The sequence below is a fragment of the Coregonus clupeaformis genome, chromosome 9 (assembly GCF_020615455.1).
Source record: "Coregonus clupeaformis isolate EN_2021a chromosome 9, ASM2061545v1, whole genome shotgun sequence".
In the NCBI taxonomy this organism is placed as follows: Eukaryota; Metazoa; Chordata; class Actinopteri; order Salmoniformes; family Salmonidae; genus Coregonus; species Coregonus clupeaformis.
In genome coordinates, this window is record NC_059200.1 from 18,114,976 (window position 1) to 18,127,123 (window position 12,148).

Sequence of the window (12,148 nt, forward strand, 5' to 3'; positions counted from 1 at the left end):
TATGGCGGTTTTGGAGCTGTGGCTTCTTCCTTGCTGAGTTGCCTTTCAGGTTATGTCGATATAGGACTCGTTTTACTGTGGATATAGATACTTTTGTACCTGTTTCCTCCAGCATCTTCACAAGGTCCTTTGCTGTTTTTCTGGGATTGATTTGCAAAGTACGTTTATCTCTAGGACACAGAACGCGTCTCCTTCCTGAGCGGTATGACGGCTGCGTGGTCCCATGGTATTTATATTTGCTTACTATTGTTTGTACATCCACAGGTACACCTCCAATTGACTCAAATGATGTCAATTAGCCTATCAGAAGCTTCTAAAGCCATGACATCATTTTCTGGAATTTTCCAAGCTGTTTAAAGGCACAGTCAACTTAGTGTATGTAAACTTCTGACCCACTGGAATTGTGATACAGTGAATTATAAGTGAAAAAATCTGTCTGTAAGCAATTGTTGGAAAAATTACTTGTGTCATGCACAAAGTAGATGTTCTAAATGACTTGCCAAAACTATAGTTTGTTAACAAGAAATTTGTGGAGTGGTTGAAAAACAAGTTTTAATGACTCCAACCTAAGTGTATGTAAACTTCCGACTTCAACTGTATATATATATATATATATATATATATATATATATATATATTTGCGAGAAAAAATAACATATGGGGGATTGGAAGTGATGCAGACAATTACATTGATGGAAGTTACAATCTATCTGCAATATTAAAGCTGATCTACCCCCTAAAAATAAAAACAAATAAAAAATAAAATCCCGCTATGCCCTCCGACGAAACATCAAACAGGCAAAGCGTCAATACAGGGCTAAGACTGAATCGTACTACGCCGGCTCCGATGCTCGTCAGATGTGGCAGGGCCTGCAAACTATTACAGACTACAAAGTGAAGCACAGCCGCGAGCTGCCCAGTGACACGAGCCTACCAGACGAGCTAAATTACTTCTATGCTCGCTTCGAGGCAAGCAACACTGAAGCATGCATGAGAGCATCAGCTGTTCCGGACGACTGTGTGATCACGCTCTCCATAGCTGATGTGAGTAAGACCTTTAAACAGGTCAACAGTCACATGGCCGCAGGGCCAGACGGATTACCAGGACGTGTACTCCGAGCATGCGCTGACCAACTGGCAAGTGTCTTCACTGACAATTTCAACCTGTCCCTGACTGAGTCTGTAATACCAACATGTTTCAAGCAGACCACCATAGTCCCTGTGCCCAAGAACACTAAGGTAACCTGCCTAAATAACTACAGACCCGTAGCACTCACGTCTGTAGCCATGAAGTGCTTTGAAAGGCTGGTCATGGCTCACATCAACACCATTATCCCAGAAACCCTAGACCTACTCCAATTTGCATACCGCCCCAACAGATCCACAGATGATGCAATCTCTATTGCACGCCACACTTCCCTTTCCCACCTGGACAAAAGGACCACCTACGTGACAATGCTATTCATTGACTACAGCTCAGCGTTCAAAACCATAGTGCCCTCAAAGCTCATCACTAAGCTAAGGAGACTGGGACTAAACACCTTCCTCTGCAACTGGATCCTGGACTTCCTGACAGGCCGCCCCCAGGTGGTAAGGGTAGGTAACAACACATCTGCCACGCTGATCCTGAACACGGGGGCCCCTCAGGGGTGCTTGCTCAGTCCCCTCCTGTACTCCCTGTTCACCCATGACTGCATGGCCAGGCACGACTCCAACACCATCATTAAGTTGGCCGTCGACACAACAGTGGTAGGCCTGATCATCGACAACCATGAGACAGCCTATAGGGAGGAGGTCAGAGACCTGGCCGTGTGGTGCCAGGATAACAACCTCTCCCTCAACGTGATCAAGACAAAGGAGATGATTGTGGACTACAGGAAAAGGAGGACTGAGCACACCCCCATTCTCATCAACGGGGCTGTAGTGGAGCAGGTTGAGAGCTTCAAGTTCCTTGGTGTCCACATCACCAACAAACTATCATGGTCCAAACACACCAAGACAGTCGTGAAGAGGGCACGACAAAGCCTCAGGAGACCGAAAAGATTTGGCATGGGTCCTCAGATCCTCAAAAAGTTCTACAGCTGCACCATCGAGAGCATCCTGACTGGTTGCATCACTGCCTGGTATGGCAACTGCTCGGCCTCCGACCGCAAGGCACTACAGAGGGTAGTGTGTACGGCCCAGTACACACTACCCTCTGTCTCAGCCTCCAGTATTTATGCTGCAGTAGTTTATGTGTCGGGGGGCTGGGGTTAGTTGGTTATACCTGGAGTACTTCTCCTGTCTTATCCAGTGTCCTGTGTGAATTTAAGTATGCTCTCTCTAATTCTCTCGTTCTCTCTTTCTCTCTGAGAACCTGAGCCCTAGGACCATACGTCAGGACTACCGGGCATGCTGACACCTTGCTGTCCCCAGTCCGCCTGGCCTTGCTGCTATTCCAGTTTCAACTGTTCTGCCTGCGGTTACGAAACCCCTACCTGTCCCAGACCTGCTGTTTTCAACTCTTAATGATCGGCTATGAAAAGCCAACTGAGAGACCTGAGCCCTAGGACCATACGTCGGGACTACCGGCCGTGGTGACTCCTTGCTGTCCCCAGTCCGCCTGGCCTTGCTGCTATTCCAGTTTCAACTGTTCTGCCTGCGGTTATGGAACCCCTACCTGTCCCAGACCTGCTGTTTTCAACTCTTAATGATCGGCTATGAAAAGCCAACTGAGATTTATTCCTGATTATTATTTGACCATGCTTGTCACTTATGAACATTTTTGAACATCTTGGCATGGTTCTGTTATAATCTCCACCCGGCACAGCCAGAAGAGGACTGGCCACCCCTCATAGCCTGGTTCCTCTCTAGGTTTCTTCCTAGGTTTTGGCCTTTCTAGGGAGTTTTTCCTAGCCACCGTGCTTCTACACCTGCATTACTAGCTGTTTGGGGTTTTAGGCTGGGTTTCTGTACAGCACTTCGAGATATTAGCTGATGTAAGAAGGGCTATATAAAATAAAATTGATTGATTGATCACTGGGGTCAAGCTTCCTGCCATCCAGGACCCCTATACCAGGCGTCAGAGGAAGGCCCTAAAAATGGTCAGACTCCAGCCACCCTAGTCATAGACTGATCTCTCTGCTACCACACGGCAAGCGGTACCGGAGCGCCAAGTCTAGATCCAAAAGGCTTCTTAACAACTTCTACCCCCAAGCCGTAAGACTCCTTAACATCTAATCAAATGGCTACCCGGACTATTTGATTTGATTTGAGAAGCAATTATTGTAATTTGTTATATAGTTTTTGACACCCCCCTCCCTTTCCCTACACACACACACACACACACACACACACTGGCACACACGGTGTGTGCTTAATTACATTGATTAAGTGTCTCATAAAAGTGCCTTTGGGTTCGTTGGGCATCGTTGCGTGGCCAGGGACAGGGAGTGTGACGACGTGTACTAATACTAGTGTGCACGTCTCGCTACTACAGAGGAGAGAACGGTGGAGAGACCAGCTCTCAGACTCTCGAGGAAGACGTCGTTGCCCTCATCCATCAGACGCATGCCATCCCTACGGTACAAATGCATGCGATAAGTTGCACTGGTTGCAAACATTTCTCCCTTTCAGGTGCCACTTTCTGTCATTTGAGAAGCTAAGAAATGTGTCAAGCTGGCCCACGTGGAGCTGACAGACCGCTTAAGCTTATTCCTATACACACAGTACATCGCACACTATCAGTAGCACTTACGTATGTTCTGTTCCAGATCTGTACTGCCATTTATACATGTGGGAACATGTGCTCTTTGACTGGAGTTGGACAGCTGTGCACAGCATTACTAAGAACATTTGTAGCTAAAGGATTTAGAGGACCTATCCAATGTCAGATTTATAAATATGGATTCGTATAAGTGTTTTGTACTTGTCTAATGAGTTTGTATTTTACAGGTGTTTCTCAGCAGTATGTCATTTGTCACAGTGTTTGTATCAGGAGTTACCAAAATTGCTATTGAAGAGCCACAGGGTTATGTAATGCTTTTTTTATTCAAGCCCAGTGCTCCCACACCTGTTTCTACTACTCAGCTGTGCATCAAGACCTTAGCTGTTCATCAAGACGTTGAATAGTAGAATCAGGTTCGGTAGAACTGGGCTTTAACAAGAAAGCTTGCATATTCAAGAGCAATTGTGGCCATCCCTGAATTGTATGTACAAAGTTGACTATATCTGGATGAATGTATGTTTGATTGTAAATGGTATATTTTGTAAAAACTCACTATTGTTTACAGGTAATGTAGTACTAGGCCTTTCTTCAGTAAACGTTAGAGTACAATTTTCATGTAAATAGCTAACGGGTACATGTTGATTATTTTGTGTATTTTCCAGGAGCTTTCTCGATTGTCTTGTTAAAAGAGATCAGGGAAATATGTCCATGAACTCAGATTGGCTTAAATGGGTTTCTGTTGTTTTCCTTCCCTCTGGAAAATCAGCTGTTAATATTGAATAAATACTAATAACTACATTATTTTTGTCATTATTGTGTACTTTTACTTTACTTCTATTGCTTTGTTTTGCTTTATTATAATGTTGTATAATAATGTTGTATAATCACCTTCCAGTGTAAAAACATTTTTTTTTTAACCCTCCCGTTGTCCTAGGGTCAAAATGACCCGCCACTGTGTTGAACCAACTTTATTTAATTTTTATATTTTTGGGATCATTTGTGAGAAGGAGGCAGTGAGACTTTAAAGAAAGTATATAAATATACAAATTAAATAAAGTTGGTTCAACACAGTGGCGGGTCATTTTGACCCTAGGACAACGGGAGGGTTAAACAATGTTTTAAGTGAGAAGTAGGCATTGGTCTGAAGCCGAAAAAGAAAGGAAATTCATGAGCTCTGCAATGCCTACTCCACCCATGCTCCACCAAGGTTTTCCAGCACACAGCTTGGACATACTGCGGTAGCTACAGTAGGTTGGTCTATTGTACTTCCAACAATGTGTAGGAAGGTTGCTTGGGATTCAAACCTTCTCAAATATTCTAATTCATACTCTTTGGAGGTTATAATGGACTTTACAGTGTCCTGCTATTAAAATAACATACAGTACAAGTCAAAAGTTTGGACACAACTACTCATTCAAGGGTTTTTCTTTATTTTTACTATTTTCTACATTGTAGAATAATAGTGAAGACATCACAACTATGAAATAACACATATGGAATCATGTAGTAACCAAAAAAGTGTTACAAAATATTTATATATATATTTTATATTTGAGATTCTTCAAAGTAGCCACCCTTTGCCTTGATGACAGCTTTGCACACACTCACTGAGACCAGCCACCCGGACAGCTGACGAAACTGTGGGTTTGCACAACCGAAAAGTTTCTGCACAAACTGTCAAAAACCATCTCAGGGAAGCTCATCTGCGTGCTCGTCGTCCTCACCAGGGTCTTGACCTGACTGCAGTTCGGCATTGTAACTGACTTCAGTGGCCACTATGCTCACCTTTGATGGCCACTGGCACACTGGAGAAGTGTGCTCTTCACGGATGAATCGTCGTTTCAACAGTACTGGGCAGATGGCAGACGTGTGGGCGAGCGGTTCGTTGATGTCAACGTTTTGAACAGAGTGCCCCATGGTGATGGTGGGGTTATGGTATGGGCAGGCATAAGGTACAGACACCGAACACAATTGCATTTTATCGATGGCAATTTTAATGCACAGAGATACCATGACGAGATCCTGATGGCCATTGTCGTGCCATTTATCCACGTTTCAGCATGATAATGCAAGGCCCCATGTCGCAAGTAGCTGTACATAATTCCTGGAAGCTGAACATTTTCTTCCATGGCCTGCATACTCACCAGTTATGTCACCCATTGAGCATGTTTGGGATGCTCTGGATTGACGTCTACGACAGCGTGTTCGAGTTCCCGCCAATATCCAGCAACTTCGTACAGCCATTGAAGAGGAGTGGGACAACATTCCACAGGCAACAATCAACAGCCTGATCAACCTTATGCGAAGGAGATGTGTTGCACCACAAATGGTGGTCACACCAGATACTAACTGGTTTTCTGATCCATAGCCCTACCTTTTTTAAGGTATCTGTGATCAACAGATGCATAACTTTATTCCCAGTCATGTGAAATCCATAGATTAGGGCCTAATGAATTTATTTCAATTGACTGATTTCCTTATATGAACTGTAACTCAGTATAATTTGTAATTGTTGCATTTATTTTTTTGTTGAGTGTGTATATATATATATATATATATCATTAGGCTGTATGTATTTTTAGATGTACTGTAGGCCTGTTGTAAATGTGTATTATTGTAGCTTCAACATCTTTATTGCAAAAATAAATACAAATACACACATAACTTTAAGCTACACAGTCATTTGACAGAGGTAATTACAGTGCCTTGCAAAAGTATTCATCCCCCTTGGCGTTTTTCCTATTTTGTTCCATTACAACCTGTAATTTAAATGGATTTTTATTTGGATTTCATGTAATAGACATACTCAAAATAGTCCAAATTGGTGAAGTGAAATGAAATAAATATCTTGGTTCAAAAAATGCAAAAAAATTAATAACGGAAAAGTGGTGCGTGCATATGTATTCACCCCCTTTGCTATGAAGCCCCTAAATAAGTTCTGGTGCAACCAATTACCTCCATAAGTCACATAATTAGTTAAATAAAGTCCACCTGTGTGCAATCTAAGTGTCACATGATCTGTCACATGATCTCAGTATATATACACCTGTTCTGGCCAGAAAAAAGCAAACACGTTTGGTGTTCGCCAAAAGGCATGTGGGAGACTCCCCAAACATATGGAAGAAGATACTCTGGTCAGATGAGACTAAAATTGAGCTTTTTGGCCATCAAGGAAAACGCTATGTCTGGCGCAAACCCAACACCTCTCATCACCCCGAGAACACCATCATGCTGTGGGGATATTTTTCATCGGCAGGGACTGGGAAAATTGTCAGAATTGAAGGAATGATGGATGGAGCTAAATACAGGGAAGTTCTTGAGGGAAACCTGTTTCAGTCTTCCAGAGATTTGAGACTGGGACGGAGGTTCACCTTCCAGCAGGACAATGACCCTAAGCATACTGCTAAAGCAACACTCGAGTGGTTTAAGGGGGAACATTTAAATGTCTTGGAATGGCCTAGTCAAAGCCCAGACCTCAATCCAATTAAGAATCTGTGGTATCACTTAAAGATTGCTGTACACCAGCGGAACCCATCCAACTTGAAGGAGCTGGGGCAGTTTTACCTTGAAGAATGGGTACAAATCCCAGTGGCTAGATGTGCCAAGCTTATAGAGACATACCCCAAGAGACTTGCAGCTGTAATTGCTGCAAAAGGTGGCTCTACAAAGTATTGACTTTGGGGAGGGTGAATAGTTCTGCACGCTCAAGTATTTATTTATTTTTTGGTTGTTTCACCACAAAAAATATTTTGCATCTTCAAAGTGGTAGGCATGTTGGGTAAATCAAATGATACAAACCCCCAAAAATCAATTTTAATTCCAGGTTGTAAGGCAACAAAATAGGTAAAATGCCAAGGGGGGTGAATACTTTCACAAGCCACTGTAACTGTTCATTGATCAGCACAGCAATTGACAAAACAGGACCATGTTTGAAAAACAAGTGGTTCTGAGCTGATGTCAATATTACACAGGTAAGCTAACGGTTACAGAATCCAGGAATGCAGACAGGCTCTATAGACCTCTACATCTATATGGGCGACTGTGTCGAATACACCACCTCCTGTTGTTATTTTGGGTACCTACTGACCAATAATATATTCTGAAATTGTTAAAAAGGTTTAAGGAAATACAGGCACATTACTACAAGAGAAAACAGCTCACTCAATCGAGCCTGACATTGTTGGAAGTACAATAGACCAACACAGCTACTGTAGTAGGTCAAAGCTGTGTGCTGAAAAACCTTGGTAGAGCATGGGTGTACACATTGTACACATTGTGGCGCATTATGTGAATATCCTTTATTTTTCAGCTTCAGACCAATGCTTACTTCTCACTTAAAATGTAGTTTTTTTAGTTTTTAAATCATTTAAGACATGTAGAGAATACTTTATTGATCCATTTTCTTTACAATCCCACAGAAATCTGCTTAATCCCAACCCGTCTGAAATACATACACACACAGGTTGGAGAAGTTAGTCTAAAGTTTGTCAAGAAGACATACCTTATGGGATTGCAGTTCGCAAAGGCTTTAGGAATGAGAAAGATTGGCAGATTTACTATTTAATTCCATAAAATTATATGCAGCCAGTCAGAAAAAACTAACAACTATTTATAAAAATGTGTTCACGTCTTCTAAACAACCAACAACAAATACACCCTGCGTCACTCTGTGTTAATCTATACTGATATACAACATCCAGCAATGGCTAATGCAACATTACCTTTCTATTTCATGTTGCTGATTTAAAGGTATCACAGAGGCAGCCAAGGTCTGAAATTAAATGTTTTATTAGGAACCCTATGGCAGCCAGAATGAAATGAGAAATCCATTAACACCATTTCTCTCAGTAATAATTGTTTCTCTCAGTGGTCAATAGGCGAGCATTTCTTCAAATGCAGACAGACTTCGAGAACACATATCCCTATCCTTCTCTCTTTTCTTTGGCACACAGCTCGTCTTGGACCCGGAGCGTGATGTATGTCATCGACTGAAATAATGGACCAGGCTTAAGTGGCTTTCAGGTACATGGGTCACGCACACACACACACACACACACACACACACACACACACACACACACACACACACACACACACACACACACACACACACACACACACACACACACACACACACACACACACACACACACACACGCACACACACACTTGCACACACACACGCACACACACACTTGCACACACACACACGCACACACACATGCACACACGCACACACACACACACACACACACACACACGCACACACACACTTGCACACACACACGCACACACGCACACACACACTTGCACACACACACACGCACACACACATGCACACACGCACACACACACACACACACACACACACTACAGATCGTGCCAAGGCAACTCAAACAAACAAGGAAATACAGGCACGCACATGCGCACACAGAAATGTAACCACTTAAGGGGTGGGGTTGGAGAAATGTAACCACTTTTAAGGGGTTTGGGCTGGAGAAATGTAACCACTCTTAAGGGGTTTGGGCTGGAGAAATGTAACCACTTTTAAGGGGTTTTGGCTGGAGAAATGTAACCACTCTTAAGGGGTTTGGGCTGGAGAAATGTAACCACTCTTAAGGGGTTTGGGCTGGAGAAATGTAACCACTTTTAAGGGGTTTGGGCTGGAGAAATGTAACCACTCTTAAGGGGTTTGGGCTGGAGAAATGTAACCACTTTTAAGGGGGTTTGGGCTGGAGAAATGTAACCACTCTTAAGGGGTTTGGGCTGGAGAAATGTAACCACTTTTAAGGGGTTTGGGCTGGAGAAATGTAACCACTCTTAAGGGGTTTGGGCTGGAGAAATGTAACCACTTTTAAGGGGTTTGGGCTGGAGAAATGTAACCACTCTTAAGGGGTTTGGGCTGGAGAAATGTAACCACTCTCACATTTATAGATATATGTAATAAATGTAAGTTATATTCTTCAAACTTCTATGATTACAGTTTTTTCCGACTGCTTACACACAAAATCTTTTCATGTCACACGATTTTTGAAACCTCTCACTCAAAGTGCATAACTACACACCAAATCTCCAAAACCATAAGCTATTTCTCAGCCTTTGACTCAGTTGTCAATTGCATAAAACACTTTTTTCAAAACACTACACACAATTCTCTACCTAAAACACAAAAATCTAACAGGAAGTGACTTGCTTTCCTTTTCCAAATACAACCATTCAAAATGCTACACTTATTCACCAGGTCACACACACACTCTTCACATGTGCAAACACTAATTGCTTAACTGATCACTAACCAATCACTGCTTTACTGTAGTATAGGCCTATAAATAGGTCAAAGGTCAGATTACCTGTTTTGAACAATGGATGCCAACAATGGACAGAGAGCAAGAGGAGTAGGAGGGAGAGGCAGGGGACAACAACGAGGACAAATTCAAAGACGAAGTGTTGGAAGAGGAGGAGGAGGAGGAAGAGGAAAATGAAGAAGAAGAGGAAGAGGAAGAAGAGGACGAGGGCAAAGAAGAGAAGGAAGGAGATTTATTTATGTGGATGAGGTTGGCTTCAACTCTCACCAAAACCAGGCGCCGCGGAAGAAATGTAAAAGGACAGAGGGCAATTACCAATGTCCCTGGACAGCGTGGGGTAATATAACCATGTGTGCTGCCATCACTCAAAACGGGTCCTCCATCTCAATGCCACACTGGGTCCGTACAAGACCGGCCATAGGCTCACTTTTCTGGATGCAATTTACACAATGCTTGTCCCTGATCCAGATCAGGAGCCTGCTAGATTTGTGGTTATATGGGACAATGTTAGTTTTCACCGGGCTGTTCTGGTCCAAAACTGGTTTGCCACCCATCCACAATTTGTAGTTTTGTACCTACCCTCATATTCACCTTCTCATATTCACCTTTTCTAAATCCCATAGAGGAATTCTTCTCAGCCTGGCGCTGGAAAGTGTATGATCGCCAACCCCATGCCCGCATGCCGCTTCTCCAGGCAATGGAGGACGCATGTGGGGACATAGAGGTTGCCTCTGTCCAAGGTTGGATACGCCATGCTAGGAGATACTTCCCTCGATGTTTGGCAAGAGAAAACGTATCTTGTGATGTGGACAAAGTATTGTGGCCAGACCCAGCCCGGAGAAGAGATGAAGCGTAGCTTAGCACTGGTGACTGCCCACCCCCCTACCAATTCCTGGACTGCCCCCCGGGACCCCACACACACAATTGTGTTCTTTACTGTATTCTAAAGAATATACTTTTGGTTTACATATGTTTATGGTTTTGTTGTGTGCTACTGTATACAACAGTAATGTTTGGCCTAATAAATATTTTCTGTTTCTACATTGCATTGGTATTTACAGTGTACTTGTTACCCCTCTCAGCAGATTACTTTCACTGTAGAACATTGTATTGAAATGTAGATATAAGCCTATGAAAGACCAAAGAGCTTTAGATTTAGAACAACAGTGTTTACATGGTATATCCAAAAATGTACTATTATGAAAGATGTGTTTGCCATTTGATGCAAATGCTTCATTCTGACATGTGTTTACGGCATTTTGAATGCAGTGTTACATTTTGAAGGAGATGTGAGGCATTTTTGCATTTTGTGTGAGCAGTTTTGGGAATTGTGTGTAGCGTTTTGAAAAAAGGAGACATAGTTTTGAAAACGTAATCGTTAATAATAACAATTAGAATGACCATTCAACAGCTGTACGTAAATATTGCAGATTGTATCTTTGACTAGGATAGAAATGTATTTAGCTGTTTTATGTTTTCCCCCTCTTCATGACTCACTCTGTGGATAGCGACGTCTCATTTGTCATGGTTAAGAACCGGTGACTAAAGCAACTCAATTAGATGAACTTTATTACAGTACTTCTCTTTTAGCCGTTTGAAAATGACTCACTCAGTGCAAAGAAACTTATTTGTTTCAATAGATACACAATGCACACATTATATGTGTAAATGAGCAGTAACGTCTGAACAGGAATCATATAATTGTTATTTTTCTATTTGCACAATGACAACAAATCTGTGTGGATTGTGATAATAGGGGATCTAGTAACATATTAGTCTATAATGGGTGTCTGGAATAACAATGAATGATATCAAAACGACAACAGGATATTAGCGCAAGCTAAAGGGTTACGGTGCAATGCAGATGACTGTTGTTTATTCAATGAGTCAGTGTCTGAATTGCATCTTTCACTTAAATAAACAATTATAATAAATCATACAGCCACACTGTAAATACACTGAGAGAAGACATGGATCGTATTCAGTAGGCACAAAACGTAAGAAATCTGTCCAAAATAGAGTAACACAGGAAGGTAATATTTCAACTTGTCCAATAAGAAATATTCGTATTCATTTGCAAAACTTTTTAAAACATTTTTGCTGCAATGTTCCCTAATGAACACACAATACCAAATCA